The sequence below is a fragment of the Trematomus bernacchii genome, unplaced genomic scaffold, assembly GCF_902827165.1.
Source record: "Trematomus bernacchii unplaced genomic scaffold, fTreBer1.1, whole genome shotgun sequence".
NCBI classification, from domain to species: domain Eukaryota; kingdom Metazoa; phylum Chordata; class Actinopteri; order Perciformes; family Nototheniidae; genus Trematomus; species Trematomus bernacchii.
In genome coordinates this window covers 4,499-31,236 of record NW_022987663.1, presented here as the reverse complement: position 1 = coordinate 31,236, position 26,738 = coordinate 4,499, and the positions used below count along the sequence as shown (strand labels likewise).

Sequence of the window (26,738 nt, the reverse complement as noted above, 5' to 3'; positions counted from 1 at the left end):
TGTTAGAAAAATCACAAATTGTTTAGAAAAATCTATATTTTTGGGAAAATCAACGTTTTTTGGAAAAATCTATAATTTTTTGGAGAAATCAAATATATATTTTTTAAATCAATTCGTTTTATTTATTTAGAAAAATAACCAAATTGTTGTGAAAAATTAACACATTTTTTCATAGATTATTATGACATGTTTTAGAAAGATCCCATAACTTAAAAAAAAAAAAAACCTCTACTACTTTGATTGGATATGCACTTAGGATCTCAATAACACTGGTGAGGGTTTTGGGACCAACTTGTTTTTTGCAACACTCCCATAACAACACACTCTCCTTCCTTACAAAAGATGCACCACATTTGTAACGACAAGATGTTCCTTTTAGCCGTCTGGATGTAAGGAAAGCACAAAAGAACAGAGCCCGTGAGTAAGGGGTCAGAGAGAGGAAGGGTTCAACAGGAAGTGTCATTAAGGCTCCATTAGTGGCGACTGGAGGCGGATGGAGGTAATTAAGTGTGTACTCAAGGCAGTGAGGATGACGACAAGAAACAACCCTTCAAATCCATCATTCCACTCACTGCTACAGCGTTCTGACCGAGGAAAAGACCAGACATACAGCATGTTCTCCTGTTTAGTGTCCATGTAATTACTGTTAGGGAACAAGTGCTTATTTTCAGCAGCTGTACAAATCATCCACAAGCTGTAGAAGTTTTTTAATATTTCCAGGAGAGCTGCTGCACCTCAGAGTGCTCTTAAAAACGATTTAAAGAAAACTAATAACATAAAAAAATATTAAAAAAATATTAAAGGATATTAAAGAATATTATAAAATATTAAAGAATATTAAAAACTATTTTTTTTTAAATTAAACATATTAAAAATAATAAAACATAATAAAAAATATTAAGAAATAATAATAATAAAATATGTGCAGTAATGAAAAACATAGGGGAAACAAACAGAGGACATTTTGTTGTTTGATTTGTACAACAAATGTGTATCTGTTGCACTTATTGTCTAATATTTCCAGAGAGCTGCTGCTCCTCAGATTGAGATATATCCTGCCTATCTGATGTATAAAACGACAGAACTAAACCCTGACTGATAATCGACTCAGTTCTTTATGTAGGTTAATGCACTTTCTGCCTCTGGCTCATCGTGTACTCACATGTTCGTGTAGGGCTCGCAGACAAAATTATTTATGCAGCATTTAAAGGACTCTATAATTTAAGATGAGGGGAGAGTCTGCAGTTCAGCGGCTCAGAAAGACTCCCAGAGGCCTTTAGAGGCATTTAGCTGCGTGGAGACAACTCAGCTTTCTTTGCACAGTTATAGTCTTGAATGAATCCTGCTTTACTAACTTTATTGTGAAAGAATATTAGGATAAGTGTACGTGGCACTTTCTGAAACCAACCAACCTAACATTATAAAGCTGAGCTGGTAATGTCATGGAGTATGCTCTTACAATTCTTTAAAACTTCTTAATTCATTGTTTTTTTTAAAGTTTGTCCTCAATAATCGAGCTGCCTGTCCCTGGTTGCGTCTTGCTAACGATCTACCGAGCCCTCACGTTACAATCATGGGCCTACATTTCTAAAGTGGGAGTGGGTTTAACGCTGCACTGGTTTCGACAGTTAAACCATTTTGTCAATCTTTAAGGGAAATGTCCAACGTGCTGTTTTTAGCTTCTCTAAAAAAAAAGTTAAATGATGTCAGGTTAGTAAAATAAGGTCATTTTTCGAACATTTATTTATAGGGGAAAAAAACAGAGAACATTTTGTTGTTTGATTTTAAAGCAACTTTTGCTATTTATCTGAATATTGTTTCCTTGATATTTACTGGTTTCGGTGTTTTCCAACAATCTGCTGGTCCCTCTGAGTTCAGGACAGTTCAGTTGAACCGAAAGCAACATGACCGTTCCCTAACCCGTTAAAATCAGATAATCAATGGAGCTTCTCTTTGTTCATCAGAGCCTCAGAGAGACTCTACTTTGTGTGGGAACTCACATCCGATTTGTTTTAGGAACGCTGCTTGATTCAGATTGTAATGTTCCAAAAGCAACCGTCATGCCATGAGCTCAAGGCTGCGGTTCAATATTAGGTCAGATTTGTAAAATAAGTTTTTTTTTTTAACATGAAGTCATAGGGGATACAAATTGAGGAAATGTTTTAAATAATTAAGTAATTTCTTAAAATTAAGGGTTATTTTCTTATACATTAAAGTCATTTTTCCAAAACATACGACACTAAAAAAAAATGTGGGTAATTTACGGAAAATGTATCATTCATACCAAATGAAGTTGGTTTTTTTTAAGTTAAAGGATTTTCAAAGAATTAAGTAATTTATGAAAAATGGCGCATTTTGCAATAAAAATCCGGCATTTTGTAAAAAAAAAATCCGGAATTTTGTTTAAAAAATCAGCTATTTAAAAAAAAAAGAATCCGGCATTTGAACCGAAATCAAACATGACCGTTCCCTAACCCGTTAAAATCAGAGAATCCATGGAGCTGCTCTTTGTCCATCAGAGCCTCAGAGAGACTCTACTCCGTGTGGGAACTCACATCCACTCGTTTTTAGGAACGCTGCTTAATTCAGATTTTAATGTTCCAAAAGCAACCGTCACGCCATGAGCTGCCGGCGGCGGCTCCTCGCACAGATTCAGACGAGGGTTGCATGAGAAGAAATTAGGACAAAGAGCACAGACATTGGGGGGGAAACATGTGTCGAACCTTTAAATCACGGGAACACACAAGCGTGAAAATAATTTGGGGTTGAGTTGAGACTGTCGTGTCAAATTATCATAAAATCATTTAAAACATATAGTCTTTTTTACTCTGTTAAATTGTATGTTTAGTCTTGTATGTGTTTAGCAGAGACATATGTTAAGGATTTACATTTGAGGAGGGTAAAGGAAGTAAAAGGTGGATTTACAAATGGTTAAGGACATTATATACATAATATAGACTTTTTGCACAACGTTTTATTTTGTATTTTTGTATTTTATTATATACGTTGTTGGAGGAGTTCAGGTCAGAAGAATTTCATTGCCATTTCTACACTGTAGCTGCTGAGCATATGATGATAACACCTTTGAATTGAGAGGGTTTTCTGGTTTAATGGTTTAAGGATGGGATGGAGGACCAGCTGTTTCCTCTCATGAATATATAGAGAGACTGTCAGCAGAAAGAATATTAAACAAATGTAAGAATTTTTTTTGTGATTTTTCCAAAATGAAGTAATTTTTCAAAAACATAAGTCACACAAATAAAATCTGGTTATTTACGAAAAATGTACAATTCATTACAAAATTAAGTGATTTATTTTTAAATTAAGGGTTTTTCATAAATTAAGTAATTTATGATTTATTTTTTGATTTTTCAAAAAAATGTAGGGTAATTTTTTTTTTCAAAACATCGCTTTAACCTGTTGAGCCCTGAGCATGTTTTTCAGGTCTCAGGCTCGAAAATGACATTCCCAGAACAAATGACCATATCTTCACTTCTAAAAGGGGAAAATTAATAATCTTTTTTCTCAAAGCAATGATAAACCTGTGAGCTGGATGTAGAAAAGTCAGAATCAATATAGATGTTTTTTATTTTAAAGTAAATTCAGATTGAACATGGTAAAATAATGTAAATGATTGTGTCCGTCCAAAAAAAAAAACATTACTTATAGTTAAAACTACCCTTGGATGATGGGATAGTAGACTAAAAGCTTTAGGAATCCAAACTATAACATATAATAAGTACCCTGTATCAAGATTGATGCAAAACAAGTGACATTTGACCTTTTTAGAGAGATTTAGAGAAAAAAACCCACTTCTGAGGTCATTTGGGTGGATTTCACCTATCTCTGGCTCCCTCTCGGTTGATTTTGATGATTGACACCTCTTTTTAACCGTTAGAGCCAATAGAATCGAGGGGGAGTTCCTAAAATCCATCTAAGCATTACCCATTGGTGAATGAGAGTGATGCGCACGCAGCTTCCCCAAACCGAAAGCTACGTTACGCTCTATATGAAAACTCAGTTTATTGACATAAATGTTATGATGGATTATCAGTAATCATTTCAAAGGGACACAGAGACATTGGATTAACCTTCAGCAGCGTTTATATGCGTTTTAATGCCATTGAACACAACTTTTGATCAGAAAACAGCAAAGGTACGACGTATTTGCCGTTTTGGCCCCGTAAAGTGGAGTTGTGTGTTGTCTTTGCTGGCTTTCGCTGCCGTGAGTTTTGGTCGCACAGTGACGATACTTATACCATTGGAATCAGTGTAATCTCAGCTTCCATATGATATCTAGTTTGTGTAGATAGCATGAAGTATAAAAGATTGCTACCGTGAGTTCTGTGCTAAGTGCGTTAGCATTTATTTTGCCTAGTGCTAATTCAGAGGCTTGGCGTTAGACTTATATTTTATTTAGGTAAAAATGGTTAATATCGTCAGTTAGCTGAGTTTCTCCCCGTTAAGTGGTTATGACACATTCATAGGTTGTTAAATGTTAAGAAGCCCTGAGACACAGTTTCGTGAATATTGTTGTGTTTGCCCCCGCTGGCAATCGGGCTTAACAGGTTAATTAGTGATTTTTTTTTTTTTATTAAGTCAGATTTGGAAAATAATGTAATGTGTTTTTTACATGAAGTCATAGAAAAAAAAACGTTTAATTTGACAGCAACTTTTGCTATTTATCGGAATATTGTTTGGTTGATAATAAATGGTTTTGGTATTGGCCAACAATCTGCTGGTCCCTCTGAGTTCAGGAGTTTTATTGAACCGAAATCAAACATGACCGTTCCCTAACCCGTTAAAATCAGAGAATCCATGGAGCTGCTCTTTGTCCATCAGAGCCTCAGAGAGACTCTACTCCGTGTGGGAACTCACATCCACTCGTTTTTAGGAACGCTGCTTAATTCAGATTTGAATGTTCCAAAAGCAACCGTCACGCCATGAGCTGCCGGCGGCGGCTCCTCGCACAGATTCAGACGAGGGTTGCATGAGAGGAAATTAGGACAAAGAGCACAGACATTGGGGGGGGAAACATGTGTCGAACCTTTAAATCACGGGAACACACAAGCGTGAAAGGGGTCGAGTTGAGACTGTCGTGTCAAATTATCATAAAATCATTTAAAACATATGGTCTTTTTTACTCTGTTAAATTGTATTTTTAGTCTTGTATGTAGCAGAGACATATGTTAAGGATTTACATTTCAGGAAGGGTAAAAGGTGGATTTGCAAATGTTTAAGGACATTATATACATAATATAGACTTTTTGCACTACTTTTTATTCTGTATTTTTGTATTTTATTATATATGTTGCATCGTAGGAGGAGCTCAGGTCAGAAGAATTTCATTGCCATTTCTGTGCATATGACAATAAAACCTTTGAGTTGAGAGGGTTTAATGGTTTAATGATGGGATGGAGGAGCAGCTGTTTCCTCTCATGAATATATAGAGAGACTGTGAGCAGAACTTCTTTATCCTCTGAGGAGGAAGCTGCAACACAAACATGTCCCAACTTTCAATCAGTAAAGTACTTCTTATCTAGTCTTACCTTATCTAGTTTTACCTTATCTAATCTTACCTTATCTAATCTTACTTTACCTTATCTAATCTTACCTTATCTAGTCTTACCTTATCTAGTCTTACCTTATCTAGTCTTACCTTATCTAATCTTACCTTATCTAATCTTACCTTATCTAGTCTTACTTACCTAATCTTACTTTATCTAATCTTACTTACCTAATCTTACTTACCTAATTTTACTTTATCTAATCTTACTTTATCTAATCTTACTTACCTAATCTTACTTACCTAATCTAGTTTTACCTTATCTAATCTAATTTTACCTTATCTAATCTTACTTTATCTAATCTTACTTACCTAATCTTACTTTACCTAATCTTACTTTATCTAATCTTACTTTATCTAATCTTACTTACCTAATCTTACTTTACCTAATCTTACTTACCTAATCTAGTTTTACCTTATCTAATTTTACTTTATCTAATCTTACTTACCTAATCTTACTTTATCTAATCTTACTTTATCTAATCTTACTTACCTAATCTTACCTTATCTAATCTTACTTTATCTAATCTTACTTACCTAATCTTACTTATCTAATCTTACTTATCTAATCTTACTTATCTAATCTTACTTTATCTAATCTTACCTTATCTAATCTTACCTTATCTAATCTTACTTTATCTAATCTTACTTTATCTTGTCTTGTTTTATCTAATAGCAATTGTTGGGATGAAACCAGAGTAGGAAAAATATGTACATCTTACAAATATTACTAACAAGCGGCGAAGAAAACCATTTCAATAAAATGCTGAATGGCTGACAATTCTACGAAATATGTATATAATGGAATAAATGACGTATATGCTAGGATTACAGAGGGAACGTTTAAAGACAGATGGAGGTAATAGGAGGAAACTGGGATAATAATGGAAGGATTATAAAGGCTGCATAATAAGGGACTGGACTGTGTGACACCCCAACATAATGTAATATGACTTCTTTAAAGTGAGGAATGTTCTGGTATATTGATATGTTCCCTAAGTATATTGGACTGTATTATTGTAATATGTAGGAAGACCTTATATATATATATAACCCATCTTTTATTTTATTTCTGTTAAACCTGTGTTATTTACGTTCTCAGTGTTATTATTGATTTGATTTATATACATTTTGTGTATTGAATTTTGGGGATTTGAGACCTTATACATGTTGTGACCCCTTGTTATAAAGAAACAGTTAAAATGTTTTATCACATAATATTCAGCGTCACGATGTGTCCTGTCACATCCAATCAGAGCCTCTCTGACCCCCTGCGGTGCCTCTGAGGGGAAACAAGGCCTACAACCATTATCCATTGTTTCTGCATTTCTATAACAGCAGGGAAGGCACCACTTTACAGTCAACACACACACACACACACACACACACACACACACACACACACACACACACACACACACACACACACACACACACACACACACACACACACACACACACACACACACACACGCACCTCTTCCACTGCACGAACCATTCAGAGACAGAGGGTTTGGATACTTTGCTTGAACATTAAAGTAATTTAAGACAAAAATAGTTATTTTTCCAAAATTAAGTATTGTTTTTAACTTAAGGCATTTTCCAAAAACGAAGTAATTAATGCGGAAAATGTGGTATTTCTGAATTCAGGCCTTTTTCAAAAATATGTAAGATTTTGAAAATAAGGTTATTTTCCGATAAGTCATTTTTTAAAACATAAAAGTAATTTAAGAAAAAAAATTGGGATTTTTTTTTCAAAATTAGGTATTGTTTTAAGTTAACGCATTTATTATTTAATGCAATTTGTTGGTGATTTTTCAAAAAAAATGTAATTTTTCAAAAATGTTTTGATTTTTCCCAAAAATCTGGCATTTTTCAAAATGTGCTTTTAACATGAAGTCATAGGGGATAAAAGGAGAGAGAGGACATGTTTCAAATAATTAAGTAATTTCTGTAAGTTAAGGGTCATTTAAAAAAAAAAAATACAATTTAAGACATAAATTGTGATTTTTAAAAAACAAATTGGTTATTTAAGAAAAATGTTGCTCATAGAAAACAAATACAGATCACAGGATGACGAAGCCTTTCACAAAACATGTTTATGTCTCTATGATATACACTTCATCTTTACACTTTGTGATTTAACATTTCCTTTAACATCAGAGCAGCTAGAAACCACCCAGACTGTAAGAAATACTCTTTAAAAAACGTGCACACATCGACTTCAACAGCTTCACTCCTTCTGGTCTGACCTTTCAAAATAAAATAAAAAGCCCTTTCCATGTAGTACGTTGCATCTCTGCTTAGAAGAGGCAACTCAACAAAAAGCGTTCAATTTGCATCTCAATTGTTTGACAGCAGTGAAGTCATTAAAGGCAAATCAACAAATGACCCTAAGTAGTGTCCTTAAGTGTTTGTCGATAAACTCAATACAAAGTCTTCTAAATATAACTTAGTGATTGGAGCAAAGTGGACAACCGAGTGATTTCCCATCGTGACTTAATATCCGGATTCAAGATGGAAAGCAAAAACCATGCATTTGGAGATGAAAGGCTCCTATTCATAAACAGCGTTGTCATCAAACTGTAAAAACATGCAGGTTTTCTCCAGCATTTTGAAGGATAATGAGCTCGAGTCGAGGCTCGTCTCAGGATCTGATCAGAGAGAACTTTCTAGAAGTTTCTGGACGCCTTCAGGTGTTCAATCTGCTGCTGGAGACACTTTCTGTGCTCCTTCACCATCTCACACTCACACTCACACTCACACTCACACTCACACTCACACTCACACTCACACTCACACTCACACTCACACTGTGCCACAGGAACGCACAATTACAGGAGACGCACTATCTATAATGTCAGTGTGCAGACGTGTGTTTAACTTCAGGTTTTTATGTAACCTCACTTCAATGTTCAGGGTGCAAAACACATTTCTACCTGTTTCCATAGTAATTAACCCCGTTTCTTTGACTTTATTAAGTACTTTCAGTAGTTTCAATAGTTGAGTAAGCCTATATTTGGATCAAAGTGTGCAAAAATTAGGCTCTTCTTCTTAGTGTGCTTTGGCAAAAATATACATTTTTTGATACCCTACCTATAAGGGCTGCCCGATAAAAAAATATATACTAATTGTGATTATTCTGACTGATTTATGGAGGATTTATGTTGGGTTTTATATCAAATTGTGATTTTTAACATTAGGTAGAAGCTTTAAATAAACTCAATGTTTTTTTTCGCCCCTTCCTGAATTGTTTGTCATTTGTTATCTGGGATGTTTGGGTTCAGAAATGTTTGAATTTGACAGAAATTTGACCCCTGCCTTATGATATCAGTATTTCTGATTACCCATATGAAAAGAAACATACCAAGTCTTTTGGTATTTGGAGAACATGTGCTGTAGTTGCTATAAGAACAGTAGGTAATAAAAGGGACTAGATAAGCGTGTCGGTCCATGATTTAGAGCAGATATTTGAATAATCAGCATAAAAAATGAGGAGAGGTGAACCAACCTGTATGATGCGCTGTATGATGAGCACTGTATGATGCACTGTATGATGAGCACTGTATGATGAGCGCTGTATGATGCGCTGTATGATGAGCGCTGTATGATGAGCGCTGTATGATGAGCGCTGTATGATGAGCGCTGTATGATGAGCGCTGTATGATGCGCTGTATGATGAGCACTGTATGATGAGCGCTGTATGATGAGCGCTGTATGATGAGCGCTGTATGATGAGCGCTGTATGATGAGCGCTGTATGATGAGCGCTGTATGATGCGCTGTATGATGATGCGCTGTATGATGAGCGCTGTATGATGAGCGCTGTATGATGAGCGCTGTATGATGATGCGCTGTATGATGAGCGCTGTATGATGAGCACTGTATGATGAGCGCTGTATGATGAGCGCTGTATGATGCGCTGTATGATGAGCACTGTATGATGAGCGCTGTATGATGAGCGCTGTATGATGAGCGCTGTATGATGCGCTGTATGATGAGCACTGTATGATGAGCGCTGTATGATGAGCACTGTATGATGAGCGCTGTATGATGAGCACTGTATGATGAGCACTGTATGATGAGCGCTGTATGATGAGCGCTGTATGATGCGCTGTATGATGAGCACTGTATGATGAGCGCTGTATGATGAGCGCTGTATGATGAGCGCTGTATGATGAGCGCTGTATGATGCGCTGTATGATGAGCACTGTATGATGAGCGCTGTATGATGAGCACTGTATGATGAGCGCTGTATGATGAGCGCTGTATGATGCGCTGTATGATGAGCACTGTATGATGAGCGCTGTATGATGAGTGCTGTATGATGAGCGCTGTATGATGAGCACTGTATGATGAGCGCTGTATGATGAGCGCTGTATGATGAGCGCTGTATGATGCATGTTTTTCATATTGTTATTTGTTCAAATGTTAAGTATAGTACATGTTGTTCTTAAAGTTTGCAATTTGTATTGAATAAAAGCAACTGTTGGTATATTGATCCTGTGTTTTATATACAATGATTGAGGTAGAGGCTTTAAATAAGACTTAATAAGCCTCTTTCTGCACTGTTTGTCATTTGTTATCTGGGATGTTTGTGTATTATTAAGTTGTGTGAAAACCATTAAAACCATTACAACCTTATGGTATCAGTATTTCTTCATGATGTATGCAAAAAAACATACCAAGTCTTATGTGCTTTAGTTTCTATAAGAACAGTAGGTAATAGAGGGCATTATGGTCCATGATTTAGAGCAGATATTTGAATAATCAGCATTAAAAATAAAGAAAAGCAAACCAACCTGCTGTGAAGACGGACGCCGGTCTCTCAGAGAAACAATCATCAGACGGCAGAGCCTCCTCTCTAAAACACTCGCTCCAAAGCCACTCTGAAACAATAAAGAACCCTTTAGATTAAACCTCGTTTAATATCCTTCTTTATCAATTATGGAATCTATGTGTGTGTGTGTGTGTGTGTGTATTGTACTTGTTAAGCTGATTTAGTTTAAATGAGAGGGGATAATGAAGTGTACTCATGAGTTGAATGTTCAGACTCTTTATAAGAAGGTCACCCCGAGCCTCCGGTCGATCACATGACTGGTGATGTTGAAGAATTCCAGGACTTCTTTTCTTTCTAAATTCAGAAACAATCCTTTTCCTCTGATTCACTGAGTGCTAATGATGTGGTGAAAGTGATATATGAGTCTCGTTGCAGCTCAAAGAGTCCTGTTGTGAACCTGGACCTGTTAGGAATGTACAGTAGGGTCTCCAGCACATAGAAACTGATGAATGCTAACCATTTGGCATAAGTTGCACTAATTAGTATATGCAGACAATAGCTAAACAAACTGCCGATTTGGACCATTTTGGTGTTTTTTTTTAAGGATGCTGAATCAATTCCACTAACAGGGTCTCCTAAAACGTCAAAATCGACCCAAAGTTCATCAAAATCGACCCACCGAGAGCACACATATTGCCCCTTTCTGGTTAAAACTTACATTTCTGATGCCCAAAATGTCAGAAATGGATTCAACATCCTCAATAACCACTCCAATACTGTCCAACCTGGAACTGTTGAGTTAGAAATGTATAGTAGGGTCTCGAGCACGTAGAAACTGAACTAAAAATGTTGGGCAATTTGCATCAGGTGCACTAATTAGCATATGAAGACAATAACAAAAAAACGGCCAATTTGGACCATTTTGGAGAGTTTTTTTGAGGATGCTGAATCAATTCCATTAAAAGGGTCCCCTAAAACTTTCAAATCTACCGAAAGTTCATCAAAATAGCCCACCTGGAGTACAAATATTGCCCCTTACTGGTTAAAACTTACATTCTTGATCCAGTAAATGTCAGAATATATATAGTAGGGTCCCCAGTACATAGAAACTGCCGGATGCTAACCTGCATATGTTCGGCAATTAGTACAATTGGCATAAGTTTCATTAATTAGCATTAATAATCATAAAAGGGTCTCCTAAAACTTCAAAATTGACCCAACGTTCATCAAAATCGACCCACCGAGAGCACAAATGTTGCCCCTTTCTGGTTAAAACTTACATTTCTGATGCCCAAAATGTCAGAAATGGATTCAACATCCTCAATAACCCCCCAAAAAACCCCAAACCCACTCCAATACTGACAAGAATATCAGAAAGGGTCAATATTTGCACTCCTGTTGGGTCGATTTTGATGAACTTTGGGTCGATTTTGATGAACTTTGGGTCGATTTTGATGAACTTTGGGTCGATTTTGAGGACCCTATTATGGAATTTAATCAGCATCCTCAAAAAACACAACAACATTTTCCAAATCGACCAAGCCATTTTTTTGTTATAGTCTGCATACTCATTCATGCTTATTACTATACATTTATATCATAAACCTTTGGGGTCCACAACAGGACTCTGACCGCAGACTGCAAACCACTTCTGCATCACCACTCCAACATCACGCTGACCTGAAGGAGAACCTGAGACTTGTTTCTACTTCATTTACTCTCTGAGCAGAGTCTAGCATGCATGCCGCCTCAGGCTTCCTCCTCTCACTTATTCATCACCATCAGGAAGGAAACAGAATATGAACAAAGCACGTAAAACACTCTCACTGTAAAACACGTAGGAGGAAATCTGAAGAAACGCTACTCTGTCCCGAGTGGTTCTTATGATCTGAATAATGACCGTCTAAAAAGCTGTTTGCTCTCTAATTATGTAGCCGTATTAAAAAGTGTTAAACAAGCTTACAGACTAGGGGTGGGAATCACCTGCCTCCCACGATACTATCGTGATACTTAAAGGGGACCTATCATGCAAAATGCACCTTTGCATGTCTTTTCTACATGAATATGTGTCCCCGGTGTTCCAGGGAACTCACCAAGTGTCAGAAAACACAACCCTCTCTATTTTCCTCCATACCCAAATCTCTAAAAAAGGGGCTGCAACGGATCTGATAAAAACTGATCCAGATTTGAACACTGTCCTGACGTCAGGACGGTGGCGCTACGGCTATTGGGCCAACTCCACCAATCAGGAGGAGACAGCCACGGCCATTGCCGTTCCAAAGCGCTGGAGACGCTGTAGTACATATGCCAGGCCTGTAGATGGTGCTGTTGCTCACTGAATCAACCCTTGCAAAAACAGAGCTAACATTTTTCAAATTGAGCGAAATGAGGCATGGCTAAAATGCATGATCTGTTTGGTATTTTAAAGTATAAATATGCCTTATATAGGTATGGTCCTACACTATATTATTCAAATATAGCATGATAGGTCCCCTTTAAGCCACGATACGATAGTATTGCGAATCTACGATATGCTAAGTATTGCGATACGATATATTACGATATATTGCGATATATTGCGCATATATGCATGTATTGACTCCTGTTGGAGCTAAGGGTATTTTTTAACCAATTATTAAGTTATTTGTTACCTGGGAGGTGTTTTCGTTTGGATTAGATTTCCTACTATATGTTAGTACTTCTTCCACCGCTGCAGAAATGGAACATTACCATGACCCTAACACCGGAGATGTTTTACGGTGGATTAAACCCACATTAAACCCTGGTGCTTGCTGCTTCTGGATGAATGAAGTATTTTCCTGTTTTCTCTGGCAGAGGAAGAGCTGACTATGTTCAGAAGTGATCTGATAAGACCAAACAATAACAGCTCGGCTCATAAGGGACTGAAGAAACCCACCAACTCAGAGTTAATCCCACCTGGAACCTGAACTTCCCTCCCCCATTTCAGTCTCCTTCTATCTCCTTCTTGTTCCCATCCCTCTCAGATCGGAACAGCAGGAACTCAGAAAAACACTTTGAGAAGTCGTGGCTCTGCAGAGGGTCATCGGGAGCATGCGGTGCATCCTTTAAATGCGTCCCCTGGCCCACATCCTGTTGTGGCCACTCCTGACGCTGGTCTTTCTCAAAAAAGGACATTGAGTTCATGTGTGCGCGCTGCATACTCCCTGGAAGTGCGACAGCTTGTTATGAAGTCTTCCTCTCATCTCACTAAAGGAATATTTCCTTTTATCCCCTGAAATAATACAAGTCTCTGGAGAGGAGCTGCTGAAATCCCATACACACACACACACACACACACACACACACACACACACACACACACACACACACACACACACACACACACACACACACACACACACACACACACACACACACACACACACACACACACACACACACACACACACACACACCAACACTGACACAATGACAGAATAAACATGCCGTCAGTAACTAGCCCTCTGGGCTCAGAGTCTTAAAGAATACCGGTGTGATGGCTGCATCTAAAGCAGAGTTATGTATAATAGAGAGTTAGGAATGAGTCAGCATTTTAGGGTTTTTCTCTCTTTAATGGTTTTCTGAATGTGTTTAAGGTCCGTGGTTAACACAAGCTGAAGAGACTTTAATGTTTTGTTCTACAACATAAAATACGTCAGTAAATACCCCACTGGTGGATTCAAAAAGGCCGTCTAAATGAGACGACTAAACATCATCACGCTAGGGTTGCATATCGTTGACTTTTTTACGATACCGATACCGACCACTGAACGATACCGATACTCAACAGATACATATCGTGATACTTTCATGTTGCATAAGGGAACAATTGAATCATCCTGCAATTACTCCCATGAAGCGCTTTATGATGTAGTTAACGTGTCAAATGAATATTAAATTCAATTGTGGGACTTGGACCTTTTAGTACTGAACAAACAATGAAAAACACATTATCTATGAAGAAAACTGATTCTGCAATATCATTTATATCAACCATCAGGCGGGAATAGCACATCTTGTCAATGGAAAAAGAAAACAGCACCAGTATAATCAATATTCAACCTGAGATTCGACTGACCAGAGAACACATAAAGGATCATGAGATCTCTGCATTGCACATAAAACAAATAGCTTCATTCAAATCAACATTTGCCTGATGAAAGAAAACTAATCCCATCACAGTTCAGTTTTGTGCAGATGAGCATATCTGCTCTCTCTGGATCCAAACGGGCCCTTTCACAGCGTAGGGTCTCACCTGCTGAACTGAACACTCTCTCGCTTGGCACTTCCCTGAACACAAAGGTACTATTGCCATACGAGACAGCATTGGTTGGAGGTTGGAGGTTGCCACCTTTCCCACAAATAAACGTCTTGCAGTGGTTACAGACCCCACCATTCAGACTGGCAGTGGTTACAGACCCCACCATTCAGACTGGCAGTCATATGCAGCCACACTTTAGATTTTCTAAAGTGACTCATTTGCGGAGTTTCACAGCGAAATTGACATCGTAATTCCGATGGTTTGGACGTGAGTTTAAGGATATTACGCCTCACTTTTATAAAAATCAAAATCAAAATTTTAAAAAAGTATCGAAAACCGGATATGATTTGGGTACGGTATACCGTAGCCGCCAGTAACCGGTATTTCGGTAATACCGGGAACCGGTATGCACCCCTACAGCACGCCCAACATTAGCCACCTTTAGCTTAGCGGTGGTGAAGTCATGTGACCGTGCTGTAGTTCCTTTAGAGCCCAATATTAGCCACCTTTAGCTTAGCGGTGGTGACGTAAAGTCATGTGACCGCGCTGTAGTTCCTTTATAGCCCAACATTAGCCGCCTTTAGCTTAGCGGTGGTGACGTGAAGTCATGTGACCGTGCTGTAGTTCCTTTATAGCCCAACATTAGCCTCCTTTAGCTTAGCGGTGGTCACGTGAAGTCATGTGACCGTGCTGTAGTTCCTTTATAGCCCAACATTAGCCACCTTTAGCTTAGCGGTGGTGACGTGAAGTCATGTGACCGTGCTGTAGTTCCTTTATAGCCCAACATTAGCCGCCTTTAGCTTAGCGGTGGTGACGTGAAGTCATGTGACCGTGCTGTAGTTCCTTTATAGCCCAACATTAGCCACCTTTAGCTTAGCGGTGGTGACGTGAAGTCATGTGACCGTGCTGTAGTTCCTTTATAGCCCAACATTAGCCACCTTTAGCTTAGCGGTGGTGACGTGAAGTCATGTGACCGTGCTGTAGTTCCTTTATAGCCCAACATTAGCCTCCTTTAGCTTAGCGGTGGTGACGTGAAGTCATGTGACCGTGCTGTAGTTCCTTTATAGCCCAACATTAGCCACCTTTAGCTTAGCGGTGGTGACGTGAAGTCATGTGACCGTGCTGTAGTTCCTTTATAGCCCAACATTAGCCACCTTTAGCTTAGCGGTGGTGACGTGAAGTCATGTGACCGTGCTGTAGTTCCTCTATAGCCCAACATTAGCTACCTTTAGCTTAGCGGTGGTGAAGTGAAGTAATCTATAGCCCAATCCGATACTCAGTGTGCATTTAAATATGCGTTCATTGGGAATGAAATGAACTCATCACCCATAATAATCTGTCTGATTCTATTTGGTTCATGTGAAGCTGTCATAGCCTCAGTTGTTTCTGATTAGCTGACCTTGTCACCTTGCTGCATTATTTGTAAATTGTTCCTTTCTTTCTTATTGAATCCACCTGTGTCTCATGCCTGGTCTCAAAGCTCTGAGATTAGTTTAATCAGAATCTAATCAGCGCAGTCTGGGACGCCAAGTGAAGGAACAAATAACTGATTTACCTAATGCGCACCTTTGGGCCAATCACTGTAATTTAAACGCATGAAAACACATTGATGAGATGAATCAGTTCCTCCAGGTTTGAGCTAATTTCATCCCGAGTGTTTGCAGATATGAAGTGTGACACGTGGACAAACTGTATTGAAGATTAGCTTCCTCCTGGGTGTTATTGCTGGGAAACCTGGACTAGATGACCTCTTGTTTGTTTAGTTTAATGCATATTCTGAATAATTTAAACAACACAAACCCAACAACTAAATGTCTGGTTTAGTTTAGTTTTTACGGATAAAAGGATAAATGCTTTGCCAAAGAGAGACATAAGGCCCAAAGAATGTAGAAAATATCTGAACAATTTCAATTATTTCCTGTGTTTGTCTCTTTATTTTTCTTTTACGGTACAAAAACACAAGATTTCCCTGTGCTAATGTATATAGTATCTGATTATTTGATCAAAGAATGACAACAAGATCAAGAATCAGACATTTCATGCTAGCTAGATTAGCTTGATTGCTAGCCAACAGTTCTCAATTGTTTGCGTTATTACATTAAAGTACATTGAGCTGATGCTATTATCCAAAGCGACTTTCAGTAAGTGCATTAACCCATTAAGAGACAATCTAAAAACATCAGGAATCCTTCAGGAACATTAGCTTTGAATTAGCGAAACTATTGTAAGAACAGGTTTACATATCCAAGGTTAAGGGAATCTAAAAAACAAAGGGAAGTTTCTGGGAAACGTAGAAAGATCTCGGGGTTAATAGAAATGTTTATTCATGTATTTTAAACCTGTGTTTTTCATGTTTTATTACTATCTTTCACCGCACTATTTCCTAATGCTCTCAATGTCTTTTGTTTTTGTAAAGCACTTTGAATTGCCTTATGTTGAAAGGTGCTATATATATATTTAACTTGCCTTGCCTTGCTAGCGCATTAGCATAAAATAAGCTAACTTGCTCTAAATGCTACGTAAAGGCGCTGCAAAGAGCTAGTTTTGTTTATCTATTGGGCTGGTGCAGTGTAGAGGTTTGCAATATCAATATATCAATACTCTTTTTCTTACTTAGTTTATTCAGAGGTCAATATTCAAATAGATTTGAAGCAATACTATTTTGAAAACGCAAAGACATCCTGACAAACCTAGAGTGCAAGCAGCCAAACAAATCCTTTATCACTTTCAAACCAAGACAGCTAGACGCAGTGCTAATAACAGGGTTTATATTTTCTCCAGACGTTAGTATGTTTGTGTCCTTGGCAGTTTTTCAAGATAATAAGCTCTATTTAAATCCCCTTTATGTTACGCTGCCTTTATCCCAGATGAAGCCACTGTGGGGAACAGAGCCCGTTATATATTCACATCAATGTGGTAGGAAAATACTTCTTAGGAGAACATTATTTTTAGGGTCAAAGAGAGGGATATAGTTGCTTACATTTCAAATGAAACCCCTTCATTTATACAGAATATTATTGCACTAGAGCTGGATGTGAACCAACCTTCAATAATAACAAACTATTTATATGTTTTTTCCGTTAAGTGGAAATCTCACTGTTTGCTTTCAAGAGGTTTTATTCTGCTTTCTGTGTTGTTCCCTCTCCTGCAGTGTGTTTTTAGTGCATGTAAATGGTCTGCAAAGGCTAAAATCCCCTGTGTTAGTGCATGTCAATGGTCTGCAAAGGCTAAAATCCCTGTGTTCTCTCTCCTGTAGTGTGTTCTGTAGGTATTAGTGCATGTCAATGGTCTGCAAAGGCTAAAAATCCCTGCGTTCCCTCTCCTGTAGTGTGTTCTGTAGGTGTTAGTGCATGTAAATGGTCTTCAAAGGGTAAAATCCCCTGTGTTAGTGCATGTAAATGGTCTTGAAATGCTAAAATCCCCTGTGTTAGTACATGTAAATGGTCTGGAAAGGCTAAAATCCCTGTGTTCTCTCTCCTGTAGTGTGTTCTGTAGGTATTAGTGCATGTCAATGGTCTGCAAAGGCTAAATATCCCTGCGTTCCCTCTCCTGTAGTGTGTTCTGTAGGTGTTAGTGCATGTAAATGGTCTTCAAAGGGTAAAATCCCCTGTGTTAGTGCATGTAAATGGTCTGGAAAGGCTAAAATCCCCTGTGTTAGTGCATGTAAATGGTCTGGAAAGGCTAAAATCCCTGTGTTCCCTGTCCTGTAGTGCGTTCTGTAGGTGTTAGTGCATGTCAATGGTCTACAAAGGCAACACTCCCCTGTGTGAGTGCATTTAAATGGTCAGGAAAGGCTAAAATCCCTGTGTTTTCTCCAGATGGAGTTTCACACTTTGAACTATAGTTAAGATCAGAGGAACATATCTTGATGGATTATCACAGACTATTATATGTGGAAGTTAAACCATTTCAAATGTAGTAATGAGAGCAGATATTGCTTTAAATGTAAATAAATAATGGGTTTAGCTTGACTCGAGGACAACAGGAAGGTTTATTGATTTGGTAATTGATATATATGTTGCATTAGCTGCGCCTAGAGGGTTTGTTAGTGGGTGATGACCGTCTGCACTGAACGTCATGGCAATCCATTGAACAGATAGACGTCTCAGTCTTGATTAAAGTGCCAGACAAGATGGCATATCTGTAAATAGAGTCAATTATACAAATCATCTCAAAGCTGTAATATTCAGAGGGCATGTACAGCCTCACAGAGCATGGAAAAAAATATATTCTGAGAACTAACGGATTGTCTACGGAAACTAAATGTGGATATTTTACATTTTGAACCTATCCAACTCTGTTATTTATTAACAGTATGTCCATAAACATGGGGGTTGGACACACACTGCCTGAAGTGGTGAAAACAACTCTTTTCTCCCTTCCTGTCCCTTGGTCTGGAAGTCAATGGTTTTCTGAATGTGTGTAAGGTCTGTGGTTAACACAAGCTGAAGAGGTTTTAAAGTTTTGTTCTACGACATAAAATCCACCAGTAAATACCCCACTGGTGGATTTAAAAACAGAGGTTGCTAACAAGTGTCTAAATGAGACGACTAAACATCATCACGCCCAACATTAGCCTCCTTTAGCTTAGCGGTGGTGATGTGAAGTCATGTGACCGTGCTGTAGTTCCTTTATAGCCCAACATTAGCCTCCTTTAGCTTAGCGGTGGTGACGTGAAGTCATGTGACCGTGCTGTAGTTCCTTTGTAGCCCAACATTAGCCGCCTTTAGCTTAGCGGTGGTGACGTGAAGTCATGTGACCGTGCTGTAGTTCCTTTGTAGCCCAACATTAGCCGCCTTTAGCTTAGCGGTGGTGACGTGAAGTCATGTGACCGTGCTGTAGTTCCTTTATAGCCCAACATTAGCCACCTTTAGCTTAGCGGTGGTGACGTGAAGTCATGTGACCGTGCTGTAGTTCCTTTGTAGCCCAACATTAGCCGCCTTTAGCTTAGCGGTGGTGACGTGAAGTCATGTGACTGTGCTGTAGTTCCTTTATAGCCCAACATTAGCCACCTTTAGCTTAGCGGTGGTGACGTGAAGTCATGTGACCGTGCTGTAGTTCCTTTATAGCCCAACATTAGCCACCTTTAGCCAGGGTTGCCAACTTTGGGTACCTGGCTGGAGTGAGATTTTCATATCATGGGTTTAATTCGGTTTAATTACACATATGCGCACGAAATGACTGCTATCGTGTCAGCAGCGGGACCTTAGCATATAGGATATATATACAATATATACAAATACACAATAATGGACACAGACTATAAAGGGCACACAGTTTCATTCACTAATGAAAGTCAAACATGTTTGTTTCCACTGTTTTATTGTGTGCCTGTCGCGATAAGCAATTAATTGACTTATCGTACGATAAATAAAAATGAACTCGATAACTTTTCTGACCTCGATAAATTGCCATTTACAGTACATGAGGATGTGACTAGCAGTTTGAAAGGATGTACTTGAATAATTATTATATATTATCATTATGTCAGTGGTCTAAAATGGTCATACAACGCTGCCGACAATATTATCGTTTATCGCAATAATTTCCGGGAAAATGTATCCAACAAAATTAATTATCGTGAGAGGCCTATACATGAAACACACACACACAAACAAATCTACAGACTTACTCCAAACTGCCAAATATATTAATTAACACACTCTCACTCTCATATACTCTTTGACTCTATTTTGGCCTAGTAGAACAATAAGCAGCAGACTTTTACTTTATCATTTCTACTGGATCTTAGATCTGAGCATGCGCTTCAGAGTATTTTTGTTGGGTAATCTATGGTAGGGCTAACCCTTGTGGTGGGGCTCAAGTCAGTATTTGCAATGTAATTACATACACGCTCCCCCCGACAGTGAAACGCCACGCGTGAGGTTTAGATTATTTCCCTGTCTCAATCCAAATTGAACTGTATGAAATAAAAAGGCACATTTGTCTTGTAGTAAATAAAAAGGGCGACCTGGAGCCAATCCTGCAATTTCCCCACAGGTGAAAGAGTTGACCCCTGCAGGGGGGGCCTGGGGGGATTCTCCCCCAGGAGAATTTTTTAAATACTAACATAAAATACACATTCTGGTACTCTCTTGAGAAGAAAAATAAATAAATCTATTACTACACATTTAAAAAAATGAATGCCATTTTAGTTTTGTGTTACTTTGTTCTGAAAGCTGAACCTGCTGCTCCTCACAGAGAGAAGAGGGAAGAGGCTGTGTGAATTACTTTACATTGTGGATAAGGGTGGATAGCCCCCATTGTTCTGTGTGTCAAAATGAAAGACAGCCCACACACCTATCATCAAACCGTGGGGTCTTATTTCATTTTGTTGTATCGATGTATAGAGATGTACTACCGCAAAAGTATTCTCCGTCGGGACTTCCTGCAACAACACCACGCCGTTATCGTGATTCTGATTGGCCAGAAGACATTATCAAAGATGTTCTATTGAGAAGACGATCACTACGTGACAAAAGTTTTCAAAACCGTTTCTAGTCTTCGTATTCTTATTTTTGGCGTGAGAATAGTTTGGGCAGCGTGAGAGCGTGAGATTGAGAGTGAAAGCGTGTGTCACACGCCAGATGCGTGAGAGTTGGCAACCCTGCTTTAGCTTAGCGGTGGTGACGTGAAGTCATGTGACCGTGCTCTAGTTCCTTTATAGCCCAACATTAGCCACCTTTAGCTTAGCGGTGGTGACGTGAAGTCATGTGACCGTGCTGTAGTTCCTTTATAGCCCAACATTAGCCACCTTTAGCTTAGCGGTGGTGACGTGAAGTCATGTGACCGTGCTGTAGTTCCTCTATAGCCCAACATTAGCCTCCTTTAGCTTAGCGGTGGTGACGTGAAGTCATGTGACCGTGCTGTAGTTCCTCTATAGCCCAACATTAGCCACCTTTAGCTTAGCGGTGGTGACGTGAAGTCATGTGACCGTGCTGTATTTCCTTTATAGCCCAACATTAGCCTCCTTTAGCTTAGCGGTGGTGACGTGAAGTCATGTGACCGTGCTGTATTTCCTTTATAGCCCAACATTAGCCGCCTATTACTTCAAAAAAGTGGTGTTAATATGTGGAGTTTTTAGTCGGCTTAGCCCGGTTAGCCAGGTTAATAAAGCTCAATTGAGGGATTTGAGTTCATCTGTTGCATTAATCAACTCAAATTGGGTAAATCTGCACTTTAGGTATAGGATTAAGAAGATATATTAAGAACAGAAAATGTTTACAATTTAGTTTTGCTACTTTTACTTAAATGCAACATCTGAGTACTTCTTCTACCTCTTCCTCATGTGTTTGTTTGTGCTTTGAATAAGTATTTATCTTTGAATGAGACAAGTAGGGCATCGTTAAAAATGAAGACTCCACTTTGTCACGGATCCTATAATGAATTTTCCGAGCTCCTTTGTAATAAGTTATTTCCTGGAGGAAGAACTGTCCCAGATTTCCTCACTGTAATTCTCTGTGTCTGAGCGTCAGAGCTAATTGAATAGAGGCCGTATTTAATAAAGATGTTCCTCCAAAGAACAGAACAGAACATTCCTCAGAGGCCTGCAGTGTGTGCGTGTGCGTGCATGTGTGTGTGCATGCATGTGTGTGTGTGTGTTCTGTACACTATGTACATCCAGCAGGTAATAACTTTTTTTATGACAATCCACATAAACATTACACAAACGATCTCTCACTTCACATTGTGTTCTCTTCTTCTCTCATATCTTCTTCTCACATGTGTTCCTGCGACGAACAATCAATTATATGAGAAGATAATCTATATTTAGATAATTAAAACGAGGTCTAGTTGCTGTTCTGCTGTTGTTACTGCTTGTTAGATTGCACGGGAATGTTTCTTTCTCGAAAATATGCACTAGTTGTTTTTTTTCCAAAGTGCAGATTATTTATTTGTTTGTATTTACATTTTTTAAATAAATAAAACGTATTAATTAAAGTGGACCTGTCATGCTATATTTGAAAAATATATTGTAGGGCCATACCTATATAAAACATGTCTGTGAAGTTTTTTTGTGAACGCCCCCCTGCAGGAGAGGGGGATCAGCTGCTGGGCTCTCAGAAGAGGGGGAGGAAAAGAGAGGCTCCATTTTTTATTATTATATAGAGTCGTTATTCATTTGTTTTAAAGCTCAATAAATAACAAAGAAGACCTTTGACCGGCACTTTTCTAATTTTGTCCGGAAGATTTAAACTTTAACGGACATGTTGACCGGCGAAAAAAAACCTAACTGAAACTCTGCCGCACGGTCCCCTCGTTCCTTGGAAGAGGCGGAGAGGTGGGTGTTTGTCATCTGCTGGTGGACTAACCGGAGATATTTACAGCGAGGGAGGGATTGCATTGAATTACAGCAGCAGGAGCAAACGCTTGCCTCGGGGAGGGAGAAAAAGAGCCAGAGCGTCCACAGCGGAGAATAAACAGAAGGGCAACCATGGCAACCATGCGCGGGAAGTCTTCTTCGCTGCTTTTGTGGCAGACTACAGCGCCACTTACAGGCCTGGCATATGTACTACAGCGTCTCCAGCGCTTTTGAGCGGTCTCGTGTGAACGGACAGGTTTCTGGTGCCTGTTGCGTGAGGACGGAAGACTTTTTTGATAACGATTGCGGTCCGTTTGCAGGTGGAGCGTTGCCCATGTAGGCGGAGCGTCACCGCCCACTATTCCGGGCTGACGTCAGTTCGGATGGAAATCTGTATCCGCTCGTTGTAGCCCCGTTTTTAAAAGATTTGGGTACGGAGGAAAAGAGAGAGGGTTTTATTTTCTGACGCTGCGTGAGTTCCCCGACGCACCAGGGACACATATTTATGTAGACAAGACATCACAAAGTGCATTTTGCATGATAGGTCACCTTTAAGTGAACGTTCAGTGTGTGTCCTTGCTGTTTGTTCCAACACACATTAAGAATAATAACCAGTGCTTCCACCGTTAGCATTGTCGCTAACGGGAGGTATTTCATAGGCTCATTATTACAGTTTTTACTATATTTTACATGTGAATGATAGGATTTCTCAGCACTGGAACTGAAACCATATATATCTATAAATATGAATAAACATATACGGTACATTTCCTAACCTTTTATGGTCTTAACCTTTTTTATATTACCATATTTTATTCAATATGTTCCTTAGAGAACTTTTTATTTAATTGTATTTTCTCCTCACCTTGAGATGACATTGTTTTTAAAGTGTGCTATACAAATAAAATATTATTATGGTAACACTTTATATTAAGGTACACATATTCACCATCAACTAGTTGTTAATTAACTGGCGGTATCAGCCCTTGGACTGTTGCTTGTGGAAGCAGATAGATGAAAAGGAAAGATAATAGCCGTCTGTGTGTGCCTTCTTAATCGTTTGTTTGCACACCTCGCTTCTCATGCACTGATTCGCTAAGCTGAACAGCCAATCAGAGTGATTTATTTTGCCGACAGCCTCAGGGGGCGGAAGGTATGTGTCGGCACGGCGGAAAAGACACGACGGTGCGGGACACACCAATCTGAGTAGGGCGACAGGACGCTCATCGATGGCCAGACATCTTATCGACATCGGCTTAGTGTGTCCGGGCCTTAATATGTTAATGAACAACTAGTTGACGGTGAATAAGTGTACCTTAATCTAAAGTGTTACCGTGGGTAATAAAAGCATTTGAGTGATAACCTGTCCTGCAGACAAAAAGCAAACTCCACACTGAATAAAGCACTGATTAACCTGCACTGGGTGGATAGAGAGACATCTGTTAAACATTAAGGAACTTTAACAGCATAACATTCATTAAAGAACCTGTTTAAAGCGTTTAAGCTGGTGTCTTATTTGATTGTGTACCTGTGAAAATTCAACTGAACTGGAATATTCTATTGACTTTTGTTGATAAAAAAAAGGCGGTTATTTTTAACTAATTACAGACTGAGCAATAATGAGAATAATTGCACGACTGGACGAGTTCATTACCACAACATTTATTCATGTTTTAGGCATTTAAATGAAATAACAATGACTTTCAAACTGGTTGTAAAATGTGAAGATGTTTTCTGGTTTTATGTTGGACACACACACACACACACACACACACCACACACACACACACACACACACACACACACACACACACACACACACACACACACACACACACACACCACACACACACACACACACACACACACACACTCACACACACACTCACACTCTCACACACACACACTCTCACACACACACTGTAGTGGCAAGCAGCTCTAAGTTGGTGTGTCCAAGTATTATATTATTATCATTTCATTGTGAGTTTATGGTAATATTTGTTTTGCATCTACAAAGTGCAATATATCATCTAATAACATACTTTTTTTTTTTTATTTATTCTTTTTTTTTTAATGAAGCTCAGCGCAAGTTCAACCAGGAAGACCGTCTTTACTCATTAATTTACTATGTCTATGTCACTACTCTCTCTCCTCTCAATAAGTGATCGGGGGCGTCACTCCCCAGCTTAACCAATCACTTCGCTCTATTCTCACAAGCCTATCACAGCGCTCCGCAATACCTTTTAAATTTGCTCTCCCCCCTCTGACAGCTGTCATTTCAGGTGACTCGACGCAACCCTCCTCCCTCCCTGTCCCTCTGAATCCAGGGTCAAGCTAAGCCCCTCCCCTTCAGACCGACCCCAACAATCCATCCACCACCACCAGGGTCAAGCTAAGCCCCTCCCCTTCAGACCGACTCCAACTATCCATCCACCACCACCAGGGTCAAGCTAAGCCCCTCCCCTTCAGACCGACTCCAACTATCCATCCACCACCACCAGGATCAAGCTAAGCCCCTCCCCTTCAGACCGAACCCAACTATCCATTCACCACCACCAGGGTCAAGCTAAGCCCCTCCCCTTCAGACCGAACCCAACTATCCATTCACCACCACCAGGGTCACCAGGGGGGTTTCATCTCATCGGGTCTCCCCTCCCGAATGATACTCCTGCACAACGGGGCCTAATCGCCAAAACTCCATCACATTCATTTGTGTATTCCTGGCAATAAATATGTGTTCTTATCAACACCGTCTCTCCTGATTGAACTAATCTCACCTTTCTGTCTTAATTTCACTGAGCAGGTAATCTGTGGTTTATGTTTGTATTGTTTTGTATTTTTATATTATTTTGTTACAGATCCTCTAAAATCCCCCTGATCGTTTTAATATATTTTTAAAGCCAATATCATGTACTAGATCGCAATTACAAAAAGAGATAATATATTTGCAATTAATTGTTTGTTTCCGGAGCCTCTAGGTTTCAGCCTCTAACTTTAAATACATATTATTTCTTTTTTTGTGTTGTTTGCAAAACTATTAGCTGCATCCCGTGTAGTCCGGCAGGGTCTCAGTCAGTCGGGGCTTGGACTGGGAGCTGAAGGGTCGCCGGTTCAAGTCACCGACCAGACTTAAAGTATGGAGTGTGGACTGCTACTTGGAGAGGTCCCAGTTCACCTCCTGCCCTGCCGTGGTGCCCTTGAGCAAGGCACCGGACATCCCCCTTCCCCCCTCACTCCCATTGCTCCCCGGGCGCTGTACAATAGCTGCCCACTGCTCCTAGTACTAGACTCCTAGTGCTAGACTCCTGGTACTAGACTCCTGGTACTAGACTCCTGGTACTAGACTCCTGGTACTAGACTCCTAGTGCTAGACTCCTGGTACTAGACTCCTGGTACTAGACTCCTGGTACTAGACTCCTGGTACTAGACTCCTAGTGCTAGACTCCTGGTACTAGACTCCTGGTACTAGACTCCTGGTACTAGACTCCTGGTTCTAGACTCCTGGTGCTAGACTCCTGGTACTAGACTCCTGGTACTAGACTCCTGGTACTAGACTCCTGGTCCTAGACTCCTGGTACTAGACTCCTGGTACTAGACTCCTGGTACTAGACTCCTGGTTCTAGACTCCTGGTTCTAGACTCCTGGTACTAGACTCCTGGTACTAGACTCCTGGTTCTAGACTCCTGGTTCTAGACTCCTGGTACTAGACTCCTGGTTCTAGACTCCTGGTGCTAGACTCCTGGTTCTAGACTCCTAGTACTAGACTCCTGGTGCTAGACTCTTGGTACTAGACTCCTAGTACTAGACTC

At 39.4% G+C, this 26,738-nt stretch overlaps 1 protein-coding gene across 1 annotated transcript in view; it reads right to left on the bottom strand.

Annotated features, from left to right (window-relative positions):
• LOC117487094 (thyroid hormone receptor alpha) overlaps positions 1-10,449 on the bottom strand; it is a 130,693-nt gene extending 120,244 nt beyond the window's left edge. The window contains exon 1 of the mRNA XM_034135736.1: positions 10,368-10,449. The gene's annotated coding sequence lies outside the window, so the exon portion shown is untranslated. The remainder of the gene's footprint in view (positions 1-10,367) is intronic.
• Positions 10,450-26,738: the final 16,289 nt, after the last annotated feature.